This window comes from Herpailurus yagouaroundi, unplaced genomic scaffold (assembly GCF_014898765.1).
Source record: "Herpailurus yagouaroundi ecotype Mexico unplaced genomic scaffold, PumYag 187, whole genome shotgun sequence".
In the NCBI taxonomy this organism is placed as follows: Eukaryota; Metazoa; Chordata; class Mammalia; order Carnivora; family Felidae; genus Herpailurus; species Herpailurus yagouaroundi.
The window spans coordinates 14,145,068-14,157,531 of NW_024412418.1; positions in this window are offsets into that span (position 1 = coordinate 14,145,068).

Below are 12,464 nucleotides of genomic sequence, written 5' to 3' on the forward strand. Positions count from 1 at the left end.
ACAATTTTTTTTAATGTTTATTTATTTTTGAAGGAAAGAGAGACAGAGTGTGAGTGGGGGAGGGGCAGACAGAGAGGGAGACACAGAATCTGAAAGAGGCTTGAAGCTCTGAGCTGTCAGCACAGAGCTCGATGCGGGGCTTGAACTCACCAACCGTGAGATCATGACCTGAGCTGAAGTTGGACGCTTTACCCACTGAGCCACCCAGGCACCCCCAGAATTTAAGAATTTTGTTCAAACTGTGGCCTGGTATAATGTTATGAAATCTCATTCTCCTTCGGAATAGCACTCGAAAATCAAGCATTGTGTTCATCTGGTAAATCCTTTTCTCTTGTGTGTTTAACATGAAGATAGATGATCTCACAGGTTAATTGTAGTGTTTTGATTCTCTGATTCTAACTGAAGTGTGCAAATGAGCACATCAAATTTCATAACCACTAACTACAGCTGTTGCTCTAGTTTTGAACTTAGGTCTTTATTAAAAAGATATGGGAGGGCAGCGCCTGGGTGGCTCAGTTGGTTGAGCCTCAGACTTCAGCTCAGGTCATGATCTCACAGTCTGTGAGTTCCAGCCCCACGTCCAGCTCTGTGCTGACAGCTCAGAGCCTGGAGCCTGCTTCGGATTCTGTGTCTCCCTCTCTCTCTGACCTTCCCCGTTCATGCTCTGTCTCTCTCTGTCTCAAAAATAAACATTGAAAAAAAAAGATATGAGAGGAAATAGGTTCTAAAATGTATAGAATTTGATTTTTAACATAGTGTAGAGATAATATATTTTATATAGGTGGAATTAGATTCAATTTATACTTCTGAGAAAATCAATTATATTTGTATTACAACATGCTTTATTGATTTACAAGAAAGGTAATTATTGTTATTGTGGAATGGTTCCATGGTATAAATACCTCATATGAGAGTTTTTTTGAGCTCAAATTGTTTGTGAGTGGGTATATACACAAATGCTACCGATGCATTGATAAAGTGCAATATTCATACTGGCAAAACTTATCTATGTGCCCATCAGCCAATTCATAGGAATTATAAATGGGCATAAGATGTTAAATAATGTTCCACATTGTTACTCATTTGAGCTTTTTATTTCCATATCTGTATTTAACTCAGGACAGTTTTAGATAATAAGTAGACAATTCTCTTTCTGAGAAATCCTTAAAGATTGTAAACATTTTCATGGTTTTAAAATCTGAACATTCATATATTTATTTTATCTAAAGAATAACATAATAATAAAAAAAAAAAGATTTGTTTTCAACTCCAAAGGAATCTTACAGTTCTTTATGTTGATTAGCTAATTTTTAAACATTACCAGAGAGTTTGCGGTCAGGAGTTAAAAATCATAATGGAGGGAGCAAGATCATTCTCATGACAAACAAGGTTTGTGAATTTAAATGAGGAAAATCTTTTTAAGCAACAAACAATATATACATACACTTTTCCATAATGAATACTTATAATCTCTAGGTTACACATGGAACTACTGAAAACAAGCCACTAAATAATACAGAGAGCTTTTTGCCCCTACTATACAGATCTAAACAGAAAGTTAACCTGATGATAACAAAACACAGAATAGTGATATATAAAGTTTAGTTACCTTTCTGATTTACTTAGAAGGTTAATGGCCAAATAAGCATATAACATTGTCAAAAGTTCCCTGGTTCTCAACTACTTTTCCTCTCATGAACCTTAACTTTGAAACTTCTAGCTTTTGGTACCAATTATAGATTTCACTAAGATGAAATCAAAGATATTGGAGACTTTTCATACTCAATTTCCCTAAGATTTAACAACAAAAGAGTAAGAAGGAGAACAAAGCATCACAGTTTTATCTCTGGTTACATCAGTGAGTAATGCAAGCTCAAATTTTTTGAAACACACATTCTTTCTTTCTTTACCTCCATACTTCTTGGATGTCTCCTATCTTATTCAGTGTCCTTTTCAGGGTTTTAACATTACAAATTACATTGACAATCAAGAATGATTTTCCCCCAGGGGTGCCTGGGTGGCTCAGTCGGTTAAGTGTTCAACTTGGGCTGAGGTCAGGATCTCACGGCTCATGAGTCCGAACCCCACATCGGGCTTTGTGCTGACAGCTCAGGGCCTGGAGCCTGCTTCAGATTCTGCATCTCCACTCTCTCTGCCCCTTCCCCACTTGTGCTCTCTCAAAAATAAATAAACCTAAAAAAATTCTTAAAAAAAAAAATGATTTTTCCCCAGGGCAGTTCTTGACTCTGGATGTGGGCTAAGGATTAGGTTCATCCTAGGTAGAGAGGCCTCACTGAGGGAAAAAGAAACTGGTAAACGTTGTAGTGGTCACTGAGAGGTGGCATAAAAATCAGAGATTTAGAGACCACAGATGATCAGATGCCTTGACCCAAGCACTTCTGTGGATTATGGGTTTCCACACAAGAGGTGGGGGTGGGGAGCTAAGATGAGAGCTTATTAAAGGCTTACTGATTGATACATCCTTCAGTATCGTAGTGTTTATGAAGTAAAGGCCAACAAAGGAGGGAGTTTGTCCAACTCACCACCAGTCCCAGCACTTTGTAGGTTTCGAACTATATAAAGTGAATGGTGCAGAGATGGTCTAGGAAATAAACATATGGAGTTACTGTAGACTTTCAAAGTTAAACAAACAAAGATACTAAAACAAAACAAACAAAAAACCTGAGAATCAGCTAGTGTCATAGACTTTGGGTCTGGAGTTCTCTCTTGTCCAGCAAGACAGCAGATGCAGGATTAAAATGCGAGAAAGGCTAATTTCCAGGAGGAAACAAGAGCCCTGAATAAGGGCCTTTGATCTGTTTTTATTAGGATCAGAAGGCTTACGAGCGTGAGGGACAGGGTGTGCACAGAGACAATGAAACCATGAACATTAACTCATGGGCCTGAGGGAAATGGTGTTTTGAGATATGTGGTGTTAGCCATTTGGGTCAATACAAAACAAAATCCTGGCTGGGTGGAAGGTTGTTTACAACAGACATGAGGAGCCATCTCTGTTTGCCTAAACTGGACTAGGGGACAAGAAAGAGCATGGTACCTCAGGGTCAACAAGGTACCTTTCCTTTGCTAACTAGCACTGCTCTGGGCAACTTCCCCCTGCTAAGGTCTGAAGTCCTGTTTTCCTGTTTTTGTCATTCATTCCAGTGAAAGCAGCTTTCTGCTATTGTACTAAATTGGAAGGCACTTCTGCCCTGAATACCTAATCTTGTTTACCTTATCCTGGATGTTCTCATCCTGAGATTTCCTATTCCTATATTTTTGTCCTGTATGGGGGGTGGGGGGGCTTTGCCCTGTTTACCTAATCTGTTTTACCTAATCTTGTATGTATTCATCCTGTGGCTTTCTATTTCTTTATGCTTTGTTAACTCATGGTGCAAGGAATTCCTAAGCTTATTCCCCCAAAGCTAGGTGCCAAATCAAAGCACAAGGAGTCTAGGCAAAAGAAATAAAGTGGAACCAGAGGTAGGATAAGCCTTACAATAAGGTTAACTCAATGCTGACTAAGGTAAATCCATTTTAGATTGAGAGGGCCATCCTCTTCCTGTCTTCTGAAAGAGAGGAAGGAAGGAAGGAAGGAAGGAAGGAAGGAAGGAAGGAAGGAAGGAAGGAAAGGAAGGAAGCAAAGCAAAGAAAGAAAAAGAAAGAAAGAAAAAGGAAGAAAGAAAGAACACTAGTTTCTGGGGGTAGAGAGAATTAACTGAAGGCTCTTTGCTTCCTTTATTCTAGATATAGGAAGAAACACAAACATATGATCAATAATCAATAGAAGAAAAAAGAAAGAAATGCACACATGTACAGGTATAGGTATTAAAGTAACCAAGTAAGAATTTAAAAAAAAAAAACAACTATGATTAATATGTTAGAGAATACAGAGAGAAGAGGGATAGAAATACGAAATGTTGGTGAATTTCAACAAGGGCTTGGAGCCTATATTAAAGAATGAAATGAAAATTCTAAGTTTATATAAATGTATGAAGTTTTAAATATGATAATTTAAGCAACAGATTGGCTACATCACCGAACAAGTTTAGTTCATTAGAAAATAGGTCAATAGAAAAATTCCTAAAATAAAAAGCACAGAGCAGGGGCAAAAACTAGTTAGAATTTTTGAGTATGCTCCATGTTGTCTTACCTATTTAACTAAGTTAACTTCTCTTACCTATTTAACTCAGACACATCTCTCCTGGAGCTCCAGGAAGGGAAGAAAGATACTGATGAATTTACTTTTGTTCCTACTGAGTTTCAGGATTCTGTTCAGTGTCAGAGTGGAGATGCCCCTTGAAGGAATTATACTAATAGAAATGACTGAGTACAGTTATATCAATATTGACAAAAATGCCTGAGCAGGAAAACAAAATGCATGCTTTTCTGTTAGAACGATATATCCATCCAGTGGGTTAAAGGTCCGTTTGTCAATTAAATGGTTCATCCTCAGATTATCTTAGGCTCTAAATCCTTTTCAAGTATGTTCTCTGAAAGCTGCAAAGGATTGAAAAATAGTGAGAAATAAGGGGACACATTTTTCTCCTGGTTGATCAAAGAAAGTCACCTTGGAAATGTAAAGGTCATTTTTTAGTATGAAGAATGGGGTAATGTTTGAGGTAATAAATGATGTTGTATGATCTGGATTTACAGAAACAGCAGAGTCAAGAATAGACAATATTGCCACAATTCAAGCCTCTGCTATATAAATTGGTACTCTGAGAAGAAAAAGAGTTTGGAGAAGGGAAAATAAGTAAATTATGTATTTTCAAGATCCACTTGGTGTTAGTAGCTATAGTTCATAAAATTGTACTGCTGCCCATTGAAATTTCAAGCAGTCTTGCTGATGTTATAATTCAATTATAAGTGAGAAACTTAATTTCAGCTGCTTCAGTAAATATTGAATCTTTCTTAAATCAAATAGTAAATTAATTTTTTCCTGCCTGAAGCCCCTGTAGCGCTAAGTAAGAAAATACTAATTCTACTTACATCTATGACAGCATTATGACTCTATAAAACCGTGTGTCTGGTGAGAGGCAAAAATAATAGCAGAAAAATAAACAATGACAACAAAATTGTAATCATGGTGCCCCAAGTGGGTACAAGAATGTTTATGAGACGCCTTTCACTTATTTTTATTAGTGAGAGCATCCAACAATAAAATCATCAAAACACCAAAGAAAAGATGTTGCATAAACCTCTTAGTGACTGCCAGAGGGGCAATTAGGACGTTAAAAGAATCAACATAGAAACAATCCCAGTTTGATCTATGGCATGGCTCTGAATCACAAGAAAGTTGGGCTTCATGTAGAATGAGACAATTAATATACTATTTATATTTGGCATTTGCTGTGAGGGTGCATTTAATACGATTTCTATTCATGTAAACATACACGGTATTTTCCTTGGTGTTTACTTCTTTTTTTTTTTTAACGTTTATTTATTTAATTTGAGAGAGAGAGAGAGAGCAGGAAAGGGGCAGAGAGAGAGGATCTTAAGCAGCTCCATGCTGTCAGCACAGAGCCCAATGTAGGGCTCTAGCTCACAAACCAAGAAATCATGACCTGAGCCAAAACCAAGAGTTGGGTGCTTAACCAGCTAAGCCATCCAGGTGCCCCCTTGATGTTTACTTCTCAACAAGATGGAATTGTTGATTTAAATTCCTGGTCTTTTCCACTGTGCCTAGGAGTAAACAGGCATAAATTTCATGTCGAAAAACAGGACTAAGTGATGCTAATTACAAATGACAGAATAATGGTTTATCATGAAGAAGTTATAAATCATGAAGGCAGAGTGCCAGTCCTCACTAAAAAAAGTGACCAGGTAATGTAAAGTGAAAGGGATATGTGTATAATAAATGGATGGTGGGGGAGTTCAGCAGAAATGTACAATGAAGGAAGTAGGAAACTTTTGTTTAAGACAGCCACTAAATGAGTGCTTTTCATTATGTAATTTTGCCATTTAAGTTTTGTTCAAAACTTTAAACAGGTAGCCGCTTGCTTAAAATTCTAACAGGCAAAACAAATCAAAACTACATTCTTCTAGTTGGGAAGTGGCTTATGTTTTTGGAAAAGAAGAAAAAAAACACGTCTATCTGGCAAACGGGCTAATAAATAAAATATCCACTTTCATATAAGGATTGGATCCAAAGAAGGTGCCAGTAATGGAGGTAAGAAATGAGAAAACTCTAAAAGGCCAGTAAGGTGATCCAGTTGTGAAATGGACTGGATGTCAGTCAAATAATTCAGTTTTTAACTTCCTTCAATGACTTTGGGACCTGTAAAATATTTAGAACGAAAAGATCTGGATCACATCATTTATTTCACCAGAAAGTTTCAACAGCTCCCTGTTATCTGCAGAACAAAGTCCAACCACTTCTGTGTAACATTTGTGGGCTTCTCCAATCTTATTCAAAATAAAAATTTTGGCATCATTTCTGATTATATTTTTCCATATGCTTCATGTCTGAAATACAGCATCAGACTTGCTTTCTAGATATGCTTCCCCTAAATCTATTTTATGCTGGATTATGCAAATCTTTCTTCTTCATATGAAGATTCAAATTTTTCACATTTGCAAAACTTTTCTTGATACTTACCATCAAACACAATATCAAGTGTCTTTTCTTTCTCTGTAGGCAAAGAATACCACATATAAACATTTCAACATGTCTTTCTTTAACAGAAAGTTATTTATAATTTTTCCCACTATTCATTTTAAGAAACATAAAGGCAAGTTGTTAGTTACATTAGTTTTTATTCCTCACAGCATCCTGCCCTGGGGTTTTCCATTTAGCAGGCATTGTCTAAGAGTGTTGAATCAGCAAATGAATAAAAGGACTATTTCTTATTGTACTTAGTACTTGGGATAATAAGGACCTGTTGCAGGTATAACTATTTTGTTTTCTGAATTATTAATGGCTTAAATCACAGTTTTGCAAAAATCATGTCTCTGGCTACATAAAAGTGGTAAAAGTAGCAATGTGTGTGTGTAATGTTCAAAAACAAAATTTAACCAAGTAATCTTTGAAGACCTAATTGGATTCATTAAATGATTCATGAACCTGGCAGTATTCCATCTAACAAGTAGAGGGGAGTTCTATTGAGCTGCAATAAAAGGGAGGGAGGTTAAAGGCAGAGAAGGAGCTGGGAATGAAAGGAAGTTATTACCAAAGAATGCATTGTTTTAGGCAAAGTTACCATCCTAAAGGGAATGGAAGGGGTCTATCAGTGGATTACTTCCTAGCGTTGACCAGAAAATACCATTTTGTTTGGCTAAAGGTTACATCCCTTGGGAGTTGTAACTTGCAGTTAGGTTAGGTATTAAATCTTGGTTTACTCATGTGGAGCTTTAACATAAGAAGCTCCATTATGGGCATGTGGTTATGGTCACTAGCAACAACATTGAAATTCCCTTTCCTCTATCTTTCTACCTTCCAGTTATACTTTTTCTCCTGTACTTTTCTTCCCTTACATAATAAAATTCCTTATTTTCCTTCCTTAGAAATAAAATTAATTCCACAAATAGAGGAGGTTTTTGACAATTAGAGGGCAACCTGCTTTAAAAATCTACTGTAAGAATTTGTGGCTACTTTGATAAATTTAGGACATTTGTAATTTTCCACTGACCTCTAAAATACACATTAAATTGATTTATATGTAGAATTTCTGACTTTGGTTGTATCAGTATACAGATTGATGTTTCTTTTATTGTACTTTTATCCTAAATACTTTAGAAAGAGGAAAAAAGATATCATTAGTAAACCTGGTCTGGAAAGATATTCAAAATAACTTTTCTGTCTCAAGAATAACAGATAATTGAGATAAACACACAACCTTTGAAGTGCTTATCTGAACCAAGCAGACATCCCTGCACTTAGTGCAACTCATCACTTTCTGTTTGTACTAGGATACAGAAGCTTGGATATTAAGGGGCTGGAGCAGACGGTGAACAAGAATGTGATGCAATCATTTTATGATTCCCATATCTGTTCTTGCTTTTTACTGTTAGCATGATACATGAGCAAGGCTCAGACCTGGACTTTCAGATGAATCTTTTGGGGTCTTTCCCCCGATATTAGGTGATATATTGTATGATCTTTATATATTTAATTTTGAAAAAAAATTATAATTCCCCAATGTTCATACATCTAGTTCAGAATTTGCTCTAAGGGCTCCTGCCATTGAAAAAGCTCTGTTGTGAGCATGACTGTTGTGAGCAGTGATGAATATATGTTACGTTATATATAATATATTATATACATATATATATATATATATATTATCTTATTTAATTCTTGGGGAGAGGAATAAAGAATAAGTACATGTGTCTAACCTTACTTTTCAGGTGAAAATTATTTATATTAAATAAATTAAGAAAGACTCTGGATAAATCACTTTCATTCGTTCTGGCTAGAGAAAGGGGACAAGCAGCCACTGGGAAATTCTGCCACATGTCTCTTCCAGACAAAACACAAGACTGTCTTCAGGGGAAAGACTATTAACAGAGGATGCTGGTGACATACATCACAATTGGGAAAATAAAACGCTGCCAAGCCTCAGATACATTGCTTCACAAATTTCAAAGAACTTGTCTGGGAAAAGTGATAGATATTCACTGTAGCTGAAGAAACTATTTATAGGATAGAGAGTAAAGTTCTAACAACGGGTGAAGGATAAAAATACTCGTGAAGAGAAAAAAGTGATAATCAGAACCACTCAAATATGTTTTGAAGTTAGATCTAATAGAAAATTTGAAATAATTATATGTAATATGTTAAGAGTCTGATTGAGAAGATAAACATGCAAGATCAGTTATGTAATTTCACCAGAGAGACAGAAACTTTAAAGATGGGCAATATAAAGACAAGCTCTGGACTGGGGAAAAATATTTGCAAAACAGATAAAGTATATCCAATAATATCTTTGAATCTAGATATATAAAATTTGATAATCCTTAAAGGATCAATAAAATTGATGAAGCTCTAATCAGATTAAGATAACACATATTATTAATATCAGACATGAAAGAGGGGACATCACTACAGATCCTATAGACATTAAAAAAGACAATAAGAGAATACTTTGAACAAATCTATGCCCGAAAATTTGATAACTTATATGAAGTGGACCAATTACTTGAAATTTCTAAAACTCACACAAGAATAAATTCACAATTTGAATAGAACTATAGTGACTAAAGATATTGAATCAATAATTAATAACGTTCCAAAACAGTAAACACCAAGTCCAGATGTGTTCACTAATGAATTCTACAAACATTTTAGCAATAAATTTTATTAATTCTCTGCAATGTCTTTCAATGTATAGAAGCAGAGAGAATACTTTCTAACTTATTTTATGAGGCCAGCATTACTCAATACCAAAACTATACAAAAACAACACAAGAAAGCTGTGAACCAATACTACTCATAAGTATGGATGCAAAAGTCTTCAATAAAATATTAGCAAATCAAATCCAAAATGTATAAAAAAATTATACACCATGATCAAATGGGCTTTATCCCAGGTATGTGAAGCTGGTTCCACATTCAAAAATCAATTAATATAATTCATCACATCAATAGATTAAAAAAGAAGAAAAAAATCACATAATCATATCAATAGATGCAGAAAAAACATTTGACATTATCCAAAATTTATTTATTATTTAAAATATAACAAAACAAAACAATTCTCAGTAAACTAGGACAAGAAGAGAACTCTTTTACTAAAGAATATTTACAAAATTTTAGGATTGTTTGTTCTAGTTCTGTGAAAAATGCTATTGGTATTTTGGTAGGGATTGCATTAAATGTGTAGGCTTTGGAGGTAGTATAGACATTTTAACAATATTTGCTCTTCTAACCCATGAGCTTGGAATGTCTTTCCACTTCTTTATGTTGTCTTCAGTTTCTTTCATAAGTGTTTCATCGTTTTCAGAGTACAGGTCTTTCACCTCTTTGGTTAGGTTTATTCCTAGGTATCTTATTGTTTTTGGTGCAGTTGTAAATGGGATTGTTTTTTTCATTCTCTTTTTGCTGCTTCATTATTGCAACAGATTTTCTGTACATTGATTTTGTAACCTGTGACTTTATTGAATTCATTTATCAGTTCTAGCAGTCTTATAGGGTCAATTAATCTCCAATAAATCAGGAAAAAATATCCAATGGCAAAAAGACAGTCTCCTCCACAAATGCTGTTGGGAAAACTGGACAGTAACACTCAAAATAATGAAACTGGACCACTTTCTTACCAAACACAAAAATAAATTAAAAATGGATTAAAGACTTAAATATGAGACAGGAAACCATAAATATACTAGAAAAGAACACAGGCAGTAATTTCTTTGAAATTAGCCATAGCAACTTCTTTCTAGATAATGTCTCCTGAGGCAAGGGAAACAAAAGCAAAAATAAACTATCAGGACTACATCAATATAAAAAGCTTCTGCACAGAGAAGGAAACAATCAACAAAATTAAAAGGCAAACTACACAATGGGAGAAGATATAATGACATACTTGATAAAGGGTTATTACCCAAAAATCTATAAAGAACTTATACAACTCAACACCCATAAGCAAATAATCCAATTAAAAAATGGGCAGAAGACATGAACAGACATTTTTCCAAAGAAGACATACAGATGTCCAACAGACACATGAAACAAACACATAATCACTTATCATCAGGGAAATGCAAATCAAAACCACAATGAGATATCACTTCACACCTCATATAAGAATGGCTAAAATCAACAATACAAGAAACTACAGAAGTTGGTAAGAATGTGAAGAAAAAGGAGTACTCATGTACTATTGGTGGGAATGCAAACTAGTCCAGTCATTGTGGAAAACAGTTTGGAGGTCCTCAGAAAGTAAAAAATAGAATTACCATATGCTCCAGTAATCACACTCCTGGTTATTTACCCAAAGAATACAAAAATACTAATTCCAAGGGACACATGCACCTTGACTCATAGCAACTTTATTTGCAATAGCCAAAATATGGAAACAGTCCAAGTGTCCACTGATTGATGAATGGATAGAGAACACACACACACACACACACACACACACACACACAATGGAATAATAGTCATAAAAATGAATGAAATCATGCCATTTGCAAGAGCATGGGTGGATCTAGAAAGTATAATGTTAAGTGAAATAAGTCAGTCTGAGAGATACAAATACTGTATGATTTCACTCACATGTGGAATTTAAGAAACAAACAAGCAAAGGGGGGGGAATGACAAACCAAGGAACAGAATCTGAAGTATAGAGAACAAGCTGATGGGTACCAGAGGGGATGTGTGTGGGTGATGGGTTAAACAGCTGATGGGGATTAAGGAGTGCACTTGTTGTCATGAGCACCTCGTTATGTATGGCATGTTGAATCATGTTGTACACCTGAAACTAATATTGCATACACTGCATGTTAACTAACTGGCATTAAAATTAAAACTAAACCTTAAAAAAAAGAATATCTACATAAACCCCAACAGCTAACATTATACTTAATAGTTAGAAGCTTAAAGATTTCCCACTTAGATTAGGTATAAAGGAAGGCTATCTCCTCTTGCCACTCCTTTTCAGTATTGTACCAGAAATTCTAGCTAACACAATAAGATGAAAGATAAGGAAATAAAAGCTATAAAGATTGAAAAGGAAGAAATAAATCTTTTAGTTTTTTTCAAATGGCATGATTGTCTATGTAGAAAATTAAAAAAAAAATCAACAATGACAACAAAACCCTTCTGGAATTAATAAATAATTATAATCAGCTTTCAGAATATAAGGTTAATATACTAAAGTGAATCAGTTTCCTATACACTAGCAATGAACAGTGGAATTTTAAACTAAAAACACAATATCATACATTAGTACTCCAAAACACGAAATAGTTAGGTATAAATCTAATATATATAACATGAATATAAAAAAACTACAAAACTCTCATGAATATAATTAAAAAATTAAATAGATATTTCGTGGTCACACATAGGAAAACTGAATATTGTCAAGACGGCATTTCCATCCAATTTGATCTATAGATTCAACTAACTTCCAATCAAGATTCCAGCGAGTTATTTGTGGATACTGGCAAACTGATTCTATAGCTTATGATGGAAAGTCTACAGATTCAGAATAGTCAACACAATATTGAAAGAGAACAAAGTTAGAGGACTGACACTATCTGACTCTAAGACTTATTATAAAGCTAAAGTAACTAAGACACTCTCCACTGTCTTGGCAAAAGAATAGAAAATCAATGGAAAAGAATAGATAGCCCAGAAATAGACCCCAAAATATAGTCAACTGCTCTTTGATGAAGGAGCAAAGACAATACAATGGAACAAAGACAATAATTTCAACAAATGGTGCCAGAACAACTGGATATCCACATGTGATAAATAGATAAATAGATAGATAGATAGATAGATAGATAAATAAATAAATAAA